The following is a 13,890-nucleotide window of genomic DNA, read 5'->3' on the forward strand; positions in this document are numbered from 1 at the left end:
AACCTTAGCTTAGCTAGTAGTTTGTGCGGTCCGATTCTGTGTGCGAAGAGGAATAAAAAGGTAAAGTACCTAGTGTGTGTGTTGATGTGTGATGTGTGTTAATCGTCGCCATACAGCCGACGACGGCGTTCTGTTCTAGAGTCGGAACCAACCGCCTCCTACCAGCTCGTGCTCGCCACACCGCCACCAAAAGCCTTAGCCGCCCTGCTGACCCCGCGGTCTCAGCGATCGAGCCCCGGAAGGCCCACTGGGATCCGGAAGGGAGACCACACGCTACACGTGGCTCCAGGGAGAGCCATCCATCGCGCCAGCCGTTCCTGTCCAGCCGCTGGTCCAGATTCGCCGCAGGAGTTCACCAGACCGTAGACCCCGGTCCACGTGGTCACGCACCGTCCAGGTTCCCGAAGGAGGCGACCCGTCCACCAGGCCGGCCAGCCGGCCAAGCCCGATTTCAACCAGGCCGCCCCCTTAAGATCGCGCGCCTTTCATCTGCTCCAGAAGAATATCGCACCGCGCGGTGCACTAGCGACGCGTAAGCCAATCAACGAAACCGGTCCGTGAGTACTCACCTATAACGTAAAAACCGCATGCGTACGCACTCGTAGACGTCGTCCGAGTTGCCAAAAACACACACACACACATTTTCTAAGGCTCGTTGCCCTTTCCCGAGCCTAGTTCCGTTGGTCACCGTTACACCTGTGACCTCCGGGCTAACGTAACTAAGCCCCAGAACAAATCCGCACACAGATAGTTAGTAGAGAGAGAGAGAACCAAGAAGAGAAGAGGAAATGAACACGTAGGACACTACAAAAATGTAACTTAAACCTAGGTTAAAAATGTACAATTAAAACCCACATTTAGCATGCAATATATTTTGTTTTTCACCTCCCCCAAGACGTTGTTAGCGTAGTTGTTTTTGGTGAACGAAATGTCTCTCTCGCCAGATTAGTTGCACGGGTCTAGAGGTCTCTCGCTTCGCATTCGACGTCTCCACGTTTTTGTTACTGTTGTTTTACTCCAAGTGCAAGGCTGCTTGGGAATCTCAGCCTGGGGTCTTTTCCCGTCGCAGCGATTGGTGCGGGGGTAGAAATTATCCTGTGAGGATCCAGAGCGAACAGGTGATTGGTTGTTCGGACGGACAACGGGTTGCCCCGTTCAGTTTTGGATATTTTTGGAGTCATCACACGCGAAGCGGAGTACCTCTTACCCAATTTGAGTCCCTTGAACGTTCCCCCATTCATTCCAGGTTTTACAAAACGACCCGCCCTGCGGCTGGGTCTAGTCGGGCATAAACCAGGCAAGTCGGTCCTCTACGGAGGTGGCGCATAAACCGTTTGCTAATTAACAAACCCGTGGGACGGTTATCGGACGGATTCCTTCGTGGCTACAATTTGCGTACCACAGCTTTTTGGAGACCGGATCTCAGATATGTTGATGAAAACGTTGTCCGAATTTCTCATGCGACCTATCGTTGGATAGGTATTCAAAAGAGCTTTCCAATACGTCCAAAATATTAAAGATCTGACAACCCTATCAAAAGTTATAAGCACTTAAGTGTTATTTAAGCATTTTTTCGAGGCCGGATCTTAGATATTTTGATGAAAATGCTGTCCTGATCTCTCATGCATCCTATCGTAGGATGGGTATTCAAAAGACCTTTCTAACGCGTCCAGAACATTGAAGATCTGACAACCCTATTGAAAGTTATAAGCACTTCAGAGCTATTTATGTACTTTTTGGAGGCCGGATCTCAGATATTTTGATGGAAACGTTGTCCGGATCTCTCATGCGACCTAACGTAGGATGGGTATTCAAAAGACCTTTCTAACGCGTCCAAAACATTGAAGATCTGACAACCCTATCAAAAGTTATAAGCACTTAAGTGTTGTTTACGCACTTTTTGCATTTTGGATAGCACCCTTTAAATGTGAGGAAGGCGCTAACCACCTAAGGGTGGATTAAGTAACGTTTTTACAATTTAAATGATAACAGTGCTATTCTATAGCAGATAATGTGAAAAACAAGTAAAAAATTAAAAAGTGCCAGTAAGAACATGAAAAAATTAGATAGGCAAAATTTAATGATGGGAGGCGGTAGAATAGGTCAAATCGGATAATCGAGTCTGGACTGTATTAGTAAGAAAACTTTGAACTTTTAAAATACAAAAGATTTGGCTGCCATCTTGGATTGACAAATTCTAAATTACGTTAGCGTAGTTCAGGGGCCATACTTTTTTCAAATATTCCTAATCTTGGCAATACAATTTTGATCACTTTATGCCAGAGCTCAAAAGATGTTTTTTTGTTTAATAATAAAGGTGAGAAATGGTTTTTTGCGCAATTAGATTTTTTTTATGATAAGGTCATTGCAAATTTTAGATTTTTGGGGGCAAAAAATAATTATTGACTGAAATTAAAAAAAATGTTTCTTTAAATGTACCAAAAGTTTGAGACAAATAAAAAATATACGATAGAAATTATGGTTTTACTAAAAAAAATATCTTTAACTTTATTTTCTTATCCATTCAATAACTTATAACACCAGTTGATAACACCTTCCCCATCCATTCATCAAAGCCGCGATCGGCGGCGGTGTTGTTGCCGTTATTGACCGTTGCAAATTCACCTTCTGGTGGTTGTGTGAGTTCATCGTGAGTGTGAGGTTCGCGGGCACGTTCACCGCCTGCTCTTTCTGCTTAGATTTTTCAGTCGCATTTCTCCCGCCGACTCGCGCGCACACGCGTCCAAATTCGCTTCTTCGTCGTGGTCGTCGCAGCAGGCCGCAGTCGCGCACACGTGCGTGTGAAATCGCGGTGTTTGTGATAGGTAGTGATAGTGATTGTGAGAGTTTCGTTTTTTTTTTTGGTTTCGTCGGTCGGAAGTTGTAAAAGTTTTTTTCGACACAGGTTGTTACCATTGTATTGTTTGGAGTTATTTTTTTACTGTTTAAGTGGTCAAACTACAGTGCGCACACACCTTTTCCTATTGTTTAGTTGCTTTTCTAAGGTTTAAAAAAGGGGTTAGAAATAAAATTAAAATCGACAAAAAAGCGAAAAAAAAAAACTACAGATATTAAAGTTTAATAAAGGTGATCGTAAAAACTAAACTTTGGAAATTTAAACTCAACAATCAACAGCTGTGTTTACCTAACCTAAGTCACAAAAAAAAAATCAATGAACACAATAACACACACTTAGCCGAAGCTCACACAAGAGCGGGTTGTGTGTCGCGTACGGAATAAATTACCATACAAATTCACTCTTCACCGCTTGCTTGGATGGTGATGATGATGTTGCTGTTATTGTTGTCTGTGGTTAGCTCTCCGGACAGATAAAAGCACACTCACTTGGACAGTCATCATTGTGCAACGACGACGAGTATCAACAATATTCATAGATAGAGAGACAAGATATATAGACACTAGAGTGTAACAAAAATGACTTTTTGGCGGGCATTCAAGGGTTTGTTCCGGTGGGCATACTAAGCCCAAATCCAAAATATGAGCTTGATTGGACGTAACAGGAGCTGGCGCTCCGCCCTTCAATTTTAAATGGGATTTAACCCGTAAAAAAAGATTTTTTCAAAAATGTCACTTTTTGAGGCATTTTGGCCACCAATGCGTTTACCAAAAACATCACTGGCGTGTTGGCCAGATCCTTGCGCATCTTTTGGTATATATAACATTGACATTTGGAGCACTCTGGAGCTCGGTACAGGCCTTCAAAGTTTGGCATTTTTTCGAAAAATCGGCCCCGGCAAAAAAGATATGCGTCGCGCCTCGCGACGCCCTAGACGCCATTTGATTTTGCCGGGGCCGATTTTTCGAAAAAAATGCCAAACTTTGAAGGCCTGTACCGAGCTCCAGGGTGCTCCAAATGTCAATGTTATATATACCAAAAGATGCGCAAGGATCTGGCCAACACGCCAGTGATGTTTTTGGTAAACGCATTGGTGGCCAAAATGCCTCAAAAAGTGACATTTTTGAAAAAATCTTTTTTTACGGGTTAAATCCCATTTAAAATTGAAGGGCGGAGCGCCAGCTCCTGTTACGTCCAATCAAGCTCATATTTTGGATTTGGGCTTAGTATGCCCACCGGAACAAACCCTTGAATGCCCGCCAAAAAGTCATTTTTGTTACATCCTAATAGACACGTTTGAGGCTTCGTCAAATTGCGGTGGTTTAGGGCAGTGTTGCCGGCGCTAATAAAGAGTTGGCTTTTCGGATCAAGTTTTGTTGTTGGTTGACGGTTGCGAAACAATTACACCGGAAATGAATAATTCATGCGGTGAGTTTTGGGGGTGACGCCGACGGCGTCGGCGGTCCCAAAGTTTCGGTAAGATGTGTTATAATTGGTGCATGTCACGCAGCTGACGCGTGTGTGACATGATAAAATGGAGTTCCAATTGATCGGTTTGAGAGGATTACGATATTGAATTTCAACGTGTAACGTATTGCAGAAGATTTGTTTGGAAGTTCCCCATTTTTCTCGACCTTACTACCAAACACAAACATAAACTAAGCAAGATAAATGCAGATTAAAATACTAAAAATGAAACAAGAAAAACATAACACAAGAGAAGTAAAGTTTTTCGAAAAACAATAGTTGCTCAAAATGACCTCCTAAACACGGGAAAAATAAAAAAAAATCGGAAAAATGTGGGCAGTAGAGGGTTAAAGTAACATTTGGCAATAATTATCAGGGTTACAAGGTCAAAATTTGAAAAATCTAGCAAAGTATCAATTGAAAATCTGGAAAAGTCTGTCTAATGAAAATCTAACAATTATGAATGGAAATGGGAGGAAGGATATAAATTAATTCATAAGTATGCAGAATTCAGTAAGTTGGACTGATTTTATGGCCTCAAAAATGTAGATTTTTTTTTAATAAAAACACATTCCATTTTATTTAGAGTAAATTCGTTTATTTTAATCAAAAAGTTGTCCGAAATCGGCATGAAGAGAATAATATGGTAAAATTGAAGTGTTCTATTCTGGAAATTTGTGCGAAATTAAAAGTTGTGCGAAACTGTAGAATAAAGAAAATATAAAAACACATACTCAAGTGCCGTAAGATCAGAGAAATTCATTCGGATTATTTTTTTGAATGCATGAGCAAAACCCTCACAAACTTGATGTTGAATTAATAGTCCTACTATTTTTAAAATCAATTGTTGTAGAAAGAGCTTTACAAGCCTTCAGTTTAATTTTTCGTATAGTGTTTTTTTTAGCACAGATGTTTTTTGAATGACTTCCTGCGACTTGAACCATTTTTCAAATGTTTTGCCATTAAAAAAATATAATTTTTACGATTTCGCTGCAGCGTCCGTGTGTTTTCCGCAATTTCCGAAAAAACTTTTAAAATCCCGTAAAATTCAAGGATTTTCTCGAATCATTGCAAAAAATAAAAAATAAAAATATTTTATTCACAACGATTTTTGATAAAAAATTTGATTATGTTCAAATTAAAAAAAAGTAGATATTTATCTGGTGATTTATTTTATATAAAAGTTCCATTAGAAAAAATTCTAAATATTTATTTTTTGAATTGATTCTAAGAATTTGAATCGAAAATATGTACGGTAAAAGTAGAAATAAATTTTTATTGAAGCAAAAAATGGGTACAATTGATTTTGAACACATCGTTTATCGTTATTTTCGCGTTTTGAAATAAATAAAATGCCAACATTAATCTTTTTTGAAAAAAAAAACAGTACTCTGGGTTTAATGAATATGTTGTATGTTTCCACAGTAGCTTGTAAATAGTTTTAGCTTCAAATTTGAAAAAAATAAATATGACTTTAGTTTTTTTTTCTATTTTCAAGGACAAAAACAATATGTTTCCAAAATACTTTGAAATGCTTAGTGAAAATAAAAGTACAATAAACTAAAACCAAAATCCTTTTCCTGCTTTTAGCACGATTCGATTGGGTTGCTCGAAGATAAACTTATTTTAAAATCTGTTTTCAGGGCATTCAAATATACAAATAAACAAAATAAATTTGAAAACATTGAAGACAAGACAAATCGGCTCAAAATGATATTGAAGACTCGTTAAACTGGTCCCGTGTGCATGATGAAGGCCGATTTTCAAAAAGTTCATTTGAAAAAGAGAGATAAAAATATTTCAATGTTTTTCTAATAAAACATCGTTTAAAACAATGTCTATTTGTCACATGATTCATGAAACATTTTCGTTAATATTTTCAGGAGTGATTGGAAATAATGTTTTGAGTGGATTAAATAAATTTTCTGTAACGTGAAATTCTGAGATTTTCTACATGTATGTTACCACTAAAGATACAAAATCGGGTTGTTAAAGATTATTGCTTTGGGTTTTATAGTTTTATTTTTAATCTTAAACATTAGCCCTTTTCGGAAATATTTGAGTTTTTTCTAGTTCTGGGAAGTCCATTTGAACAACTTTTGCTCTAGAAAAATTTTTGCATCTCTTGTTTTATGTTTTTCTTGATCAATTTTAGAACTTTTATTTGAATGCGTTTTGTTATGTTTTGGTTTGTTTTTGATAGTATTTGGCTTATTCTACCACCTCCTATCATTAACTTTTCCACTCAAGTTTTTTTCCTTGTGGCTTTTTAAATTTGATGCTTGTTTTCCACATTTTCTACTATAGAATGATACAATTATCATTGAAATTGCAAAAAATACGTAGAGGCAAAGATTACAAATATTTCTGCATACTTATTTTCACATAACATAAAGGAAATCGATATCTCGGTGCTCTCTTAAGTAACCAAATAGGGAAACCAGCAAGCTTAGTAAATAAAAGCAAAGAGGCAGTGAAATGTTAGTGAAAAACACAGTATAAGTTGACCAACAGGAAAAAAATACATTTTAAAAATATTGGCAAAGTCCCCTAACTCATGTCAAACTTCTAACCGAAAAGTTTTCCTAAATTTTAAGATTTTTTCTTTACGAGATTTCTTTAAGAACAAAAAATGATTTTTCATGAATTTTTAAGACGTTTTCGTCGAAGCAAATAGCCCTATCAGCCATCATGCATGCTTAAATTAATTTAAAAAAAAGCTGAGTTCAAATTTCAAGCTTGATCTTCCAATATTCTTAGAAAAGTTGAAAAACAAGCTTGAAATTTTACTTAGTTTTTTCCAAATTATATTTAATAATTTAATAAATTTAAAGGGGAAATTTAAAAATGTGCCTTCTGATATTTACAAAAAGACCCAAAACCATAATTGCAGTAGCCTAAAATGATAAGAAAAGAAAATAAAATCGTTTGTTTAATCATTTTTAAAACCAAAATGAACATGTAAAAATTTATTTGGCAACACTTCCCACTCGACATAGTTTCTTTGGTTGAGTGCCGCGTACACTAACAAAGTTGCCGCTAATATTGTCGCACATTTTTTTGATAATGATAACCGAAGACGACGATGTCACAGCTGAGTCCAAGTGACAATCCCCCCTCCCCTCCTCCCCCTTTTTTTGATTGACGCGTCCCCAATTGTCTACTCACGACGCACGTTGTCCAGCCAAAAATGGGCACTCTTAAATCGTACGCGCCAAAATGCTTCCTCATTCTTGAGTTCGTACGTGATTCGCACGATTGAAGAGACCCCCATCATCAGCTGAATGAAATTTGAGTACGCGTTTCGAGTGGTTGGGGGGACAAACTATGTTGCAGTGCTGCGCTACCATTTTGGGGATAAAATTAGACCATTCCAAAAACACTGACTAGAGATGACGACAGAAAAAAAAAACGTCGTGATGAACCTCGTGCGTGCGTGCATAAAAGTGCTAAGTGGTTCTTGCGTAAGTCGCGCGTGTCGTCGATGCAGCTGACATAATTAGCGATTTCTGCTTTTCCCCTCAGGAAAAGGTTCAACCGCAGAGGAGAAATCCATCCCAAAACCAATCTGGTTTACCGAAAAAGCGTCGTCGTGTTCCGTCGTTAATTCTAGGCGACTCATAAATTAGCCGTAAAACGACGACACACTTTTGGGTTGACGTCCACAGGGCAAAAGGGCGATTTGCTGAACACGGACTATAAATCAGGGAGGTCCGAACTTCAAGTAAGCTAGAAGAACCTATCTATCAGTTATAAAAACATCCAGAATGTCGTCATGAACAAATCAGGCACGCAACTGTCAAACGTGTGTAAATAAGCTGTGGTGAATTCAAAATGGCCGTGGTGAGTTTCCTATCATTTAAATTGGTCGTTAAATTGATGATTTTTAGATTTTGAAAGAGTTTTACGTCTGTTTATCTGTGATGTTCTTGACAAATTTGACGTTTTGCATATCTTCAAACCTAAAATACAATTTTTCATGGTTACGACCTTATGACAAAACACTCTCGCTAAATGTGCAACATTTCTGCAACGATTTCCAAGACCCCTCAACACTCAACACTATACGAGCAAATAAATTTAAAACGCATCACATTTCAATCCACCCCCCTCTGGTTAGTTGGTCCAGCTGGAACTCTGGTGTAAGTTAGTAGTTCAGTTTAGCGCACACACAGCTGGGGAACGCGATGATGACGATGACACCGGAGTTGTTATTAGTGCAGCTTTCCCAGTTTGTTTGTATCACTTTCAAAACTCGATTTTTTTCAAATTTAAAATGTTTTTCTTACTTTTTTTTTTAAATTTCAACCTTGACTTAAATTTGAAAATTCTTTTCTTATAATTATTTTTTCAATAACTGGGAACCACCTCAAAAAACGTGAATTCCCCTCCATTTTCCACTGCAAACCAAACCAGCTGAAACGAGAGTGTTGACCGACTGTCAGTTTTGATGTCACAGATGCCGCCATCAGTGCGGTCGGTTGTCATGCAATTAGGTACGTGAGTGTCGAGAATGTTGGGAATGTTGTTGGATTTGGATTCCGCGGCGCGAACAGTCTTCTTTACTTGGTTATCACCAGTGTGGACCACTTTGTGCCGCAATTAGTTGTGATTAGGTTGGGTTTGCTGAGGTCAAGAGAGAGTTCTAATTTTGTTGTTGTTTTTTTTTTTGTAAAATTTTAAGTAATCTGTTTACATTGCCTGTATTATTTTTTTAATAAGAATTTGTTTAAAACTGTTTCAACACATTTTAAATTTCAAGCTTAACATGAGCTACCTAATGATAAGCTTTATTAGCAAGAACCAAGCTGATACAGATTATTTGATTTTTTGCTTATTTTAAGAACAAACACAGAAAAAAAATAGTTCCTAAAGTCGTAAACAAACGCTCATGAAATTCGGAACGTATCATGGAATCACTTCCCAGTCAACTCAATCGGAGTTCTGAAACGGAAATCGTAAACGATTTGAATTCTGGAGTTTTTTTTTTTTTGAAAAGGACCAATAAACCAAATTTTCAGTTTTTGCTTTTTGGGTGTTTTTTAATACCCCTGACTCAAGGCGGTTTCAAAAACACCCAAAAAGCAAAAACTGGAAATTTGGTTTATTGGACCTTTTCAAAAAAACTCCAGAATTGCATTTGAATTGCGTTTCAGAATTCCGATTGAGTTGACTGGGTTTGTTCGTGGTTCCGAATTTCAAGAACGCTTGTTCACGATTTTGGGAACTGTTTTTTCTCCGCGTAAAGTATTTCCTTTAAATATTTTTTAAAAGATTATCGAGTATGACCATGACTTCTTTGTTTACCAGCCTAAAAAACTAACCATTTTTTTTTATTTTTGTTGTTATTTTCACTTAAAAGGTAATTTTTCATGTTTTTTCGAAAGTAACTACGATAAAAGATATGCATTATACATGAAACTAGAGAGCCAGCTAAGAGCTTACCAATCGAGCATAAGACAAAGGATTTTGCTCGATTGGTACCTCCGTTTGACAGTTCCCGTGCTTCGATTCGCGATCAAAAGCTCAAAACTTCCGACAGATGGCGCAAAGCATCGAAGAATGACGATTCAAATTTTCGCTGTTCGGTTAAATAGGAATGTAAACTTAAAATTGAATTTACAGCTCTTAGAACAACTTTTGAGAAAAAATTCAAGCAGTACGATTGTTAACTTTTTGCCCTCTATAAATTAACGCAATAAAAAAAATCTGAAAAAAAATTTTTTTGAAAAAATTAAATTGTTTAAAATGATAGAGCATCAAAAGTTAACAAAGTATCAGCTCGAGTTTTTGCTCAAAAATTGTTTTGAACGCTGGAATTTAACAAAACAGAATTCGCATACATAACCTCAAAGGGCAAAAATTTCAATCGACATCCTTCGCTCTGTTCTGCTACTCAACACTAGGTGTCGCATGTCGTTTAGCTTATGAATGCCAATTGGTACTTTTGGTTTGAGATGTCTGTTCTCTAATAGGCCCCCAAAACCAAAGCTAAAAACTCTATTCGCCACCTACATTCGAGTAGGAGAACTTTGGTGCAAGGTTACGTTTACGTTTTTGCGCGATAAGTGCAAAGGGGAGTGAAAACTATTTTAAGGTTTTTTAAAAGAAAATTGATCTTTTGGAATAAAATAAAGTTAACAGGAGGTAAGAAATAAAAAGTTCTATCGATTGACTTTTTGATTTTTTTGCTAAGTTGCCTTTTTCATTGAAAATTCTGAGATCCGGATTGAAAACGCGAGAATGAGGTTAGATTGCTAATTTTGAAAATCAATCCAATTATCATTTTTCAAGCAGATCTCTGCTTTTATGGTAGAAGTGACTTTAAAAAATATTTGTCCACTTGAATAATCTACATTCTCAATTGATTAGTTAGGTTTTGGTTGATTAAAATATTTCCTTATTTTGAATCAGATAATGAACAGGTTAAATCGGCCATCACAAAACTATTTTCGTTTATATCAATGAAGCTTTTTATTTCTTACGAGAAAATGGTATAATTTGCTATTAATGTCGATTTTATGATAAAATAAAACAATTTCAAATTTCAAACCAATTTACTCGCTGTAGGTTATATTGAAAACATCACCCCAAGTTTGAGCGCCCTCTAGTGGGGGGTAATTTTGACGTTTGATTGCCATAAGCTCCAGACTCTCTACATAAAACCAATGGTTGAACAACCACGACAACTTTGTTTACTAGACAAACTATCACCTTTGTATGCAACTGACAGAGCAAGTGCCCTGTGGTAAAATTGAACTGTCGCGTTTTGATCGTTATATTTTAACAGGGAATTAAAAAGTGAGAATTTCGTTATGTCATGAAGGAACTTATTTTAAAATTTTATTGTTAAAATTTTATGAAAAATATTACGTTTAATAAACCAATATTCACATTTTTACGATCAGTTAGAATAAAAAAGATTTTAGCTCTGATATTAGAACCCAATATATTAAATTTATTTTGAATTATTTACTTAAAATAAAGAAAAATAAATATAAAGAAAGTTTTGAGAACCTTTATAAAACCGGTTTATACAAGCCTGATGACACATGCTCCGATTGTGATTTTTTTGGGATAAAATTTAATGTTTATTTAAAGCTGTTTAGTGCCCTCAAATTTAGAGCCCTCATAGTTTCCATATAAAGTGCCATACAAAGTTCAAAATACAAGCCAATTGTGTATGGCGATTTGTTTGGAAAGCTATGAGGGCACTAAATCTGAGTAAATGGGCACTTAATAGCACAAAATGAGCACTAAATTTTAGCACGATTTTGTTTTCAAAATGGCGGCATGCGAAATCTGACTTTTGAACTTTGTGTGGAAACCTATGAGAGCACTAAATCTGAGTAATAGGGCACTAAATAGCACTAAATGAGCACTAAATTTTAGCACAAAAAAATCAAAATGACGACATGTGTATTTTGACATTTGAACTTTGTATGGCGATTTGTATGGAAACTATTAGGGCACCAAATCTAAGTAATAAGGCACTAAATATCACTAAATGAGCACTAAATTTTAACACGAAAAAAATATTAAAAATGGCGACATTTGAAATATGACTTTTAAACCATGTACGGCGATTTGAATGGAAACTATGGGGGCACTAAATCTGAGGTATAGGGCACTAAATAGCACCAAATGAGCACTAAATTTATGCACTAAAAAATAACAAAAATGGCGGCATGTGTGATCTGACCTTTGAACTTTGTATAGTGATTTGTATGGAAACTATCAGGGCACTAAATCTGAGGTATAAGACACTAAATAGCACTAAATGAGCATTCAATTTTAGCACTAATAAATATTCAAAATGGCGACATGTGTAATCTGACATGTATTACAAACTTTGTACAGTAATTTGTATGGAAACTATGAGAGCACTAAATCTGAGGTATAGGACACTAAATAGCACTAAATGAGCACTAAATTTTAGTCCAAATAAAAACAAAATGACGTCATGAGTCATCCGGCTTGTATAGGCCATTTAATTCAGACAAAATCCGTTAACAAGTAAATATTAAAAAATAATGCATCATTAGAGCAAATTTACTAGTACCTCTCACCTATCGCCAATTCCAACCGATAGACATTATTATAATCCATTATCATTATCACTAGACGAAATTAAAGTTTCAAAACGTCATTAAAAAATTTCTCCTTCCACTCTCTCCTGCATCAAACATGTTCGTCCATCAAAAACACCTCCCAAATATAACCGCGCTCGAACAACATATCAACAGATGGTTGCGTTTTTTTTTTTTGCTTCTTATTTTCCTATTTCAACTTCAAACAACTTGCTTCCTATATTTGGCTTGGCAGCTTCTCCAAAATAAAATAACAAAAAACAAGCTGTTTTCCTATTTCTACTGTTCCAGCTTTGTCCGAACGTATGTTTGCCTAATCACAGAGGAGAGCATGAAGTTTGAAAACCTCGCTTCTCTCCAAATGTTTACATGCACATATTGATACTCAAGAGGTGGAAGCTACGAAAATTTCGTTGACCTTCTTTCTCGGCGGCTTGGCGAAAAAAAAAACTAGCTGGATCTGAATTAGTTGCATTCATCTTCATTGGAGGTTCCCACCCCTGCGAGCAGCTGACTTTGCGTAAGGTGGGGTAATTTGGCAAATTTTAGATTTTTTTTGTTTTAAGAAAAATACAAAAAAACTAGAAGACTAAAAGAGACTAAAAGAGACAAAAAGAGTCTAAAAGAGACTAAAAGAGTCTAAAAGAGTATAAAAGAGACGAAAAGAGACGAAAAGAGACTAAAAAAGACTAAAAGTGACCAAAAGAGACTAAAAGAGTCTAAAAGAGAATAAAAGAGACTAAAAGAGACTAAAAGAGTCTAAAAGAGAATAAAAGAGACTAAATGAGACAAAAACAGTCTAAAAGAGTCTTAAAGAGACTAAAAGAGGCTAAAAGAGTCTAAAAGAGAATAAAAGAGACCAAAACAGTCTAAAAGAGACTAAAAGAGTCTAAAAGAGAATAAAAGAGACTAAAAAAGTCTAAAAGAGTCTAAAAGAGACTAAAAGAGTGTAAAAGAGAATAAAAGAGACTAAAAGAGATTAAAAGACTAAAAGAGACTAAAAGAGACTAAAAGACTACGAAAAAAACTTTTAAAAAACTAGACTAAACAACTCTAAAAACTAAAGAAAAGAAGACTTAAAACTGAAAACAGAAGAAAAAATCACAACTCAGTGCTAATGTGATTAATTGAAAACTGTAAACCTAGCAAAAAAATCCGTTATCTCTTCAAGACTCTAGCCTAAAGAAATCTTCAAAACAATGCCAACCCGTTAACTTGGACGACTTCAAACAAATCATTAGCAACTTACCCTACATTCAAAAGAAATCTAAAAATGTGAATTTCCAAGCTAGTTCTTCAAGTGTCGAGAAGCAGTTAATCGGCCACATATCTGCTACAAGTCGTTGATAATGATGCTGCCTTTCGACACAAAAAAAAAATAAAATATACACAGAAGAAATTTTCTTCCTCCTCTCCAGATCAATGAAAAGCGAAATGGAAAGGTGATTGATGAATGGGGAAACGAAACATAACGTT

General features: G+C 36.2%; 2 protein-coding genes across 3 annotated transcripts in view; both read left to right on the top strand.

Annotated features, from left to right (window-relative positions):
• LOC120415625 (beta-mannosidase) overlaps positions 1-13,890 on the top strand; it is a 165,835-nt gene that overhangs the window by 60,225 nt on the left and 91,720 nt on the right. The window lies entirely within an intron of this gene.
• The window catches only part of LOC120415624 (septin-4), a 32,948-nt gene continuing 21,779 nt past the window's right edge, over positions 2,722-13,890 (top strand). Inside the window, exon 1 of one of the 2 annotated variants that reach the window (XM_052706562.1) lies at positions 2,722-2,825. The gene's annotated coding sequence lies outside the window, so the exon portion shown is untranslated. Of the gene's footprint in view, positions 2,826-4,161; positions 4,286-13,890 lie in introns of those variants that run through there. The other variant, XM_039577224.1, reaches the window with a different exon arrangement.

The sequence above is a fragment of the Culex pipiens genome, chromosome 1 (genome assembly GCF_016801865.2).
Source record: "Culex pipiens pallens isolate TS chromosome 1, TS_CPP_V2, whole genome shotgun sequence".
In the NCBI taxonomy this organism is placed as follows: domain Eukaryota; kingdom Metazoa; phylum Arthropoda; class Insecta; order Diptera; family Culicidae; genus Culex; species Culex pipiens.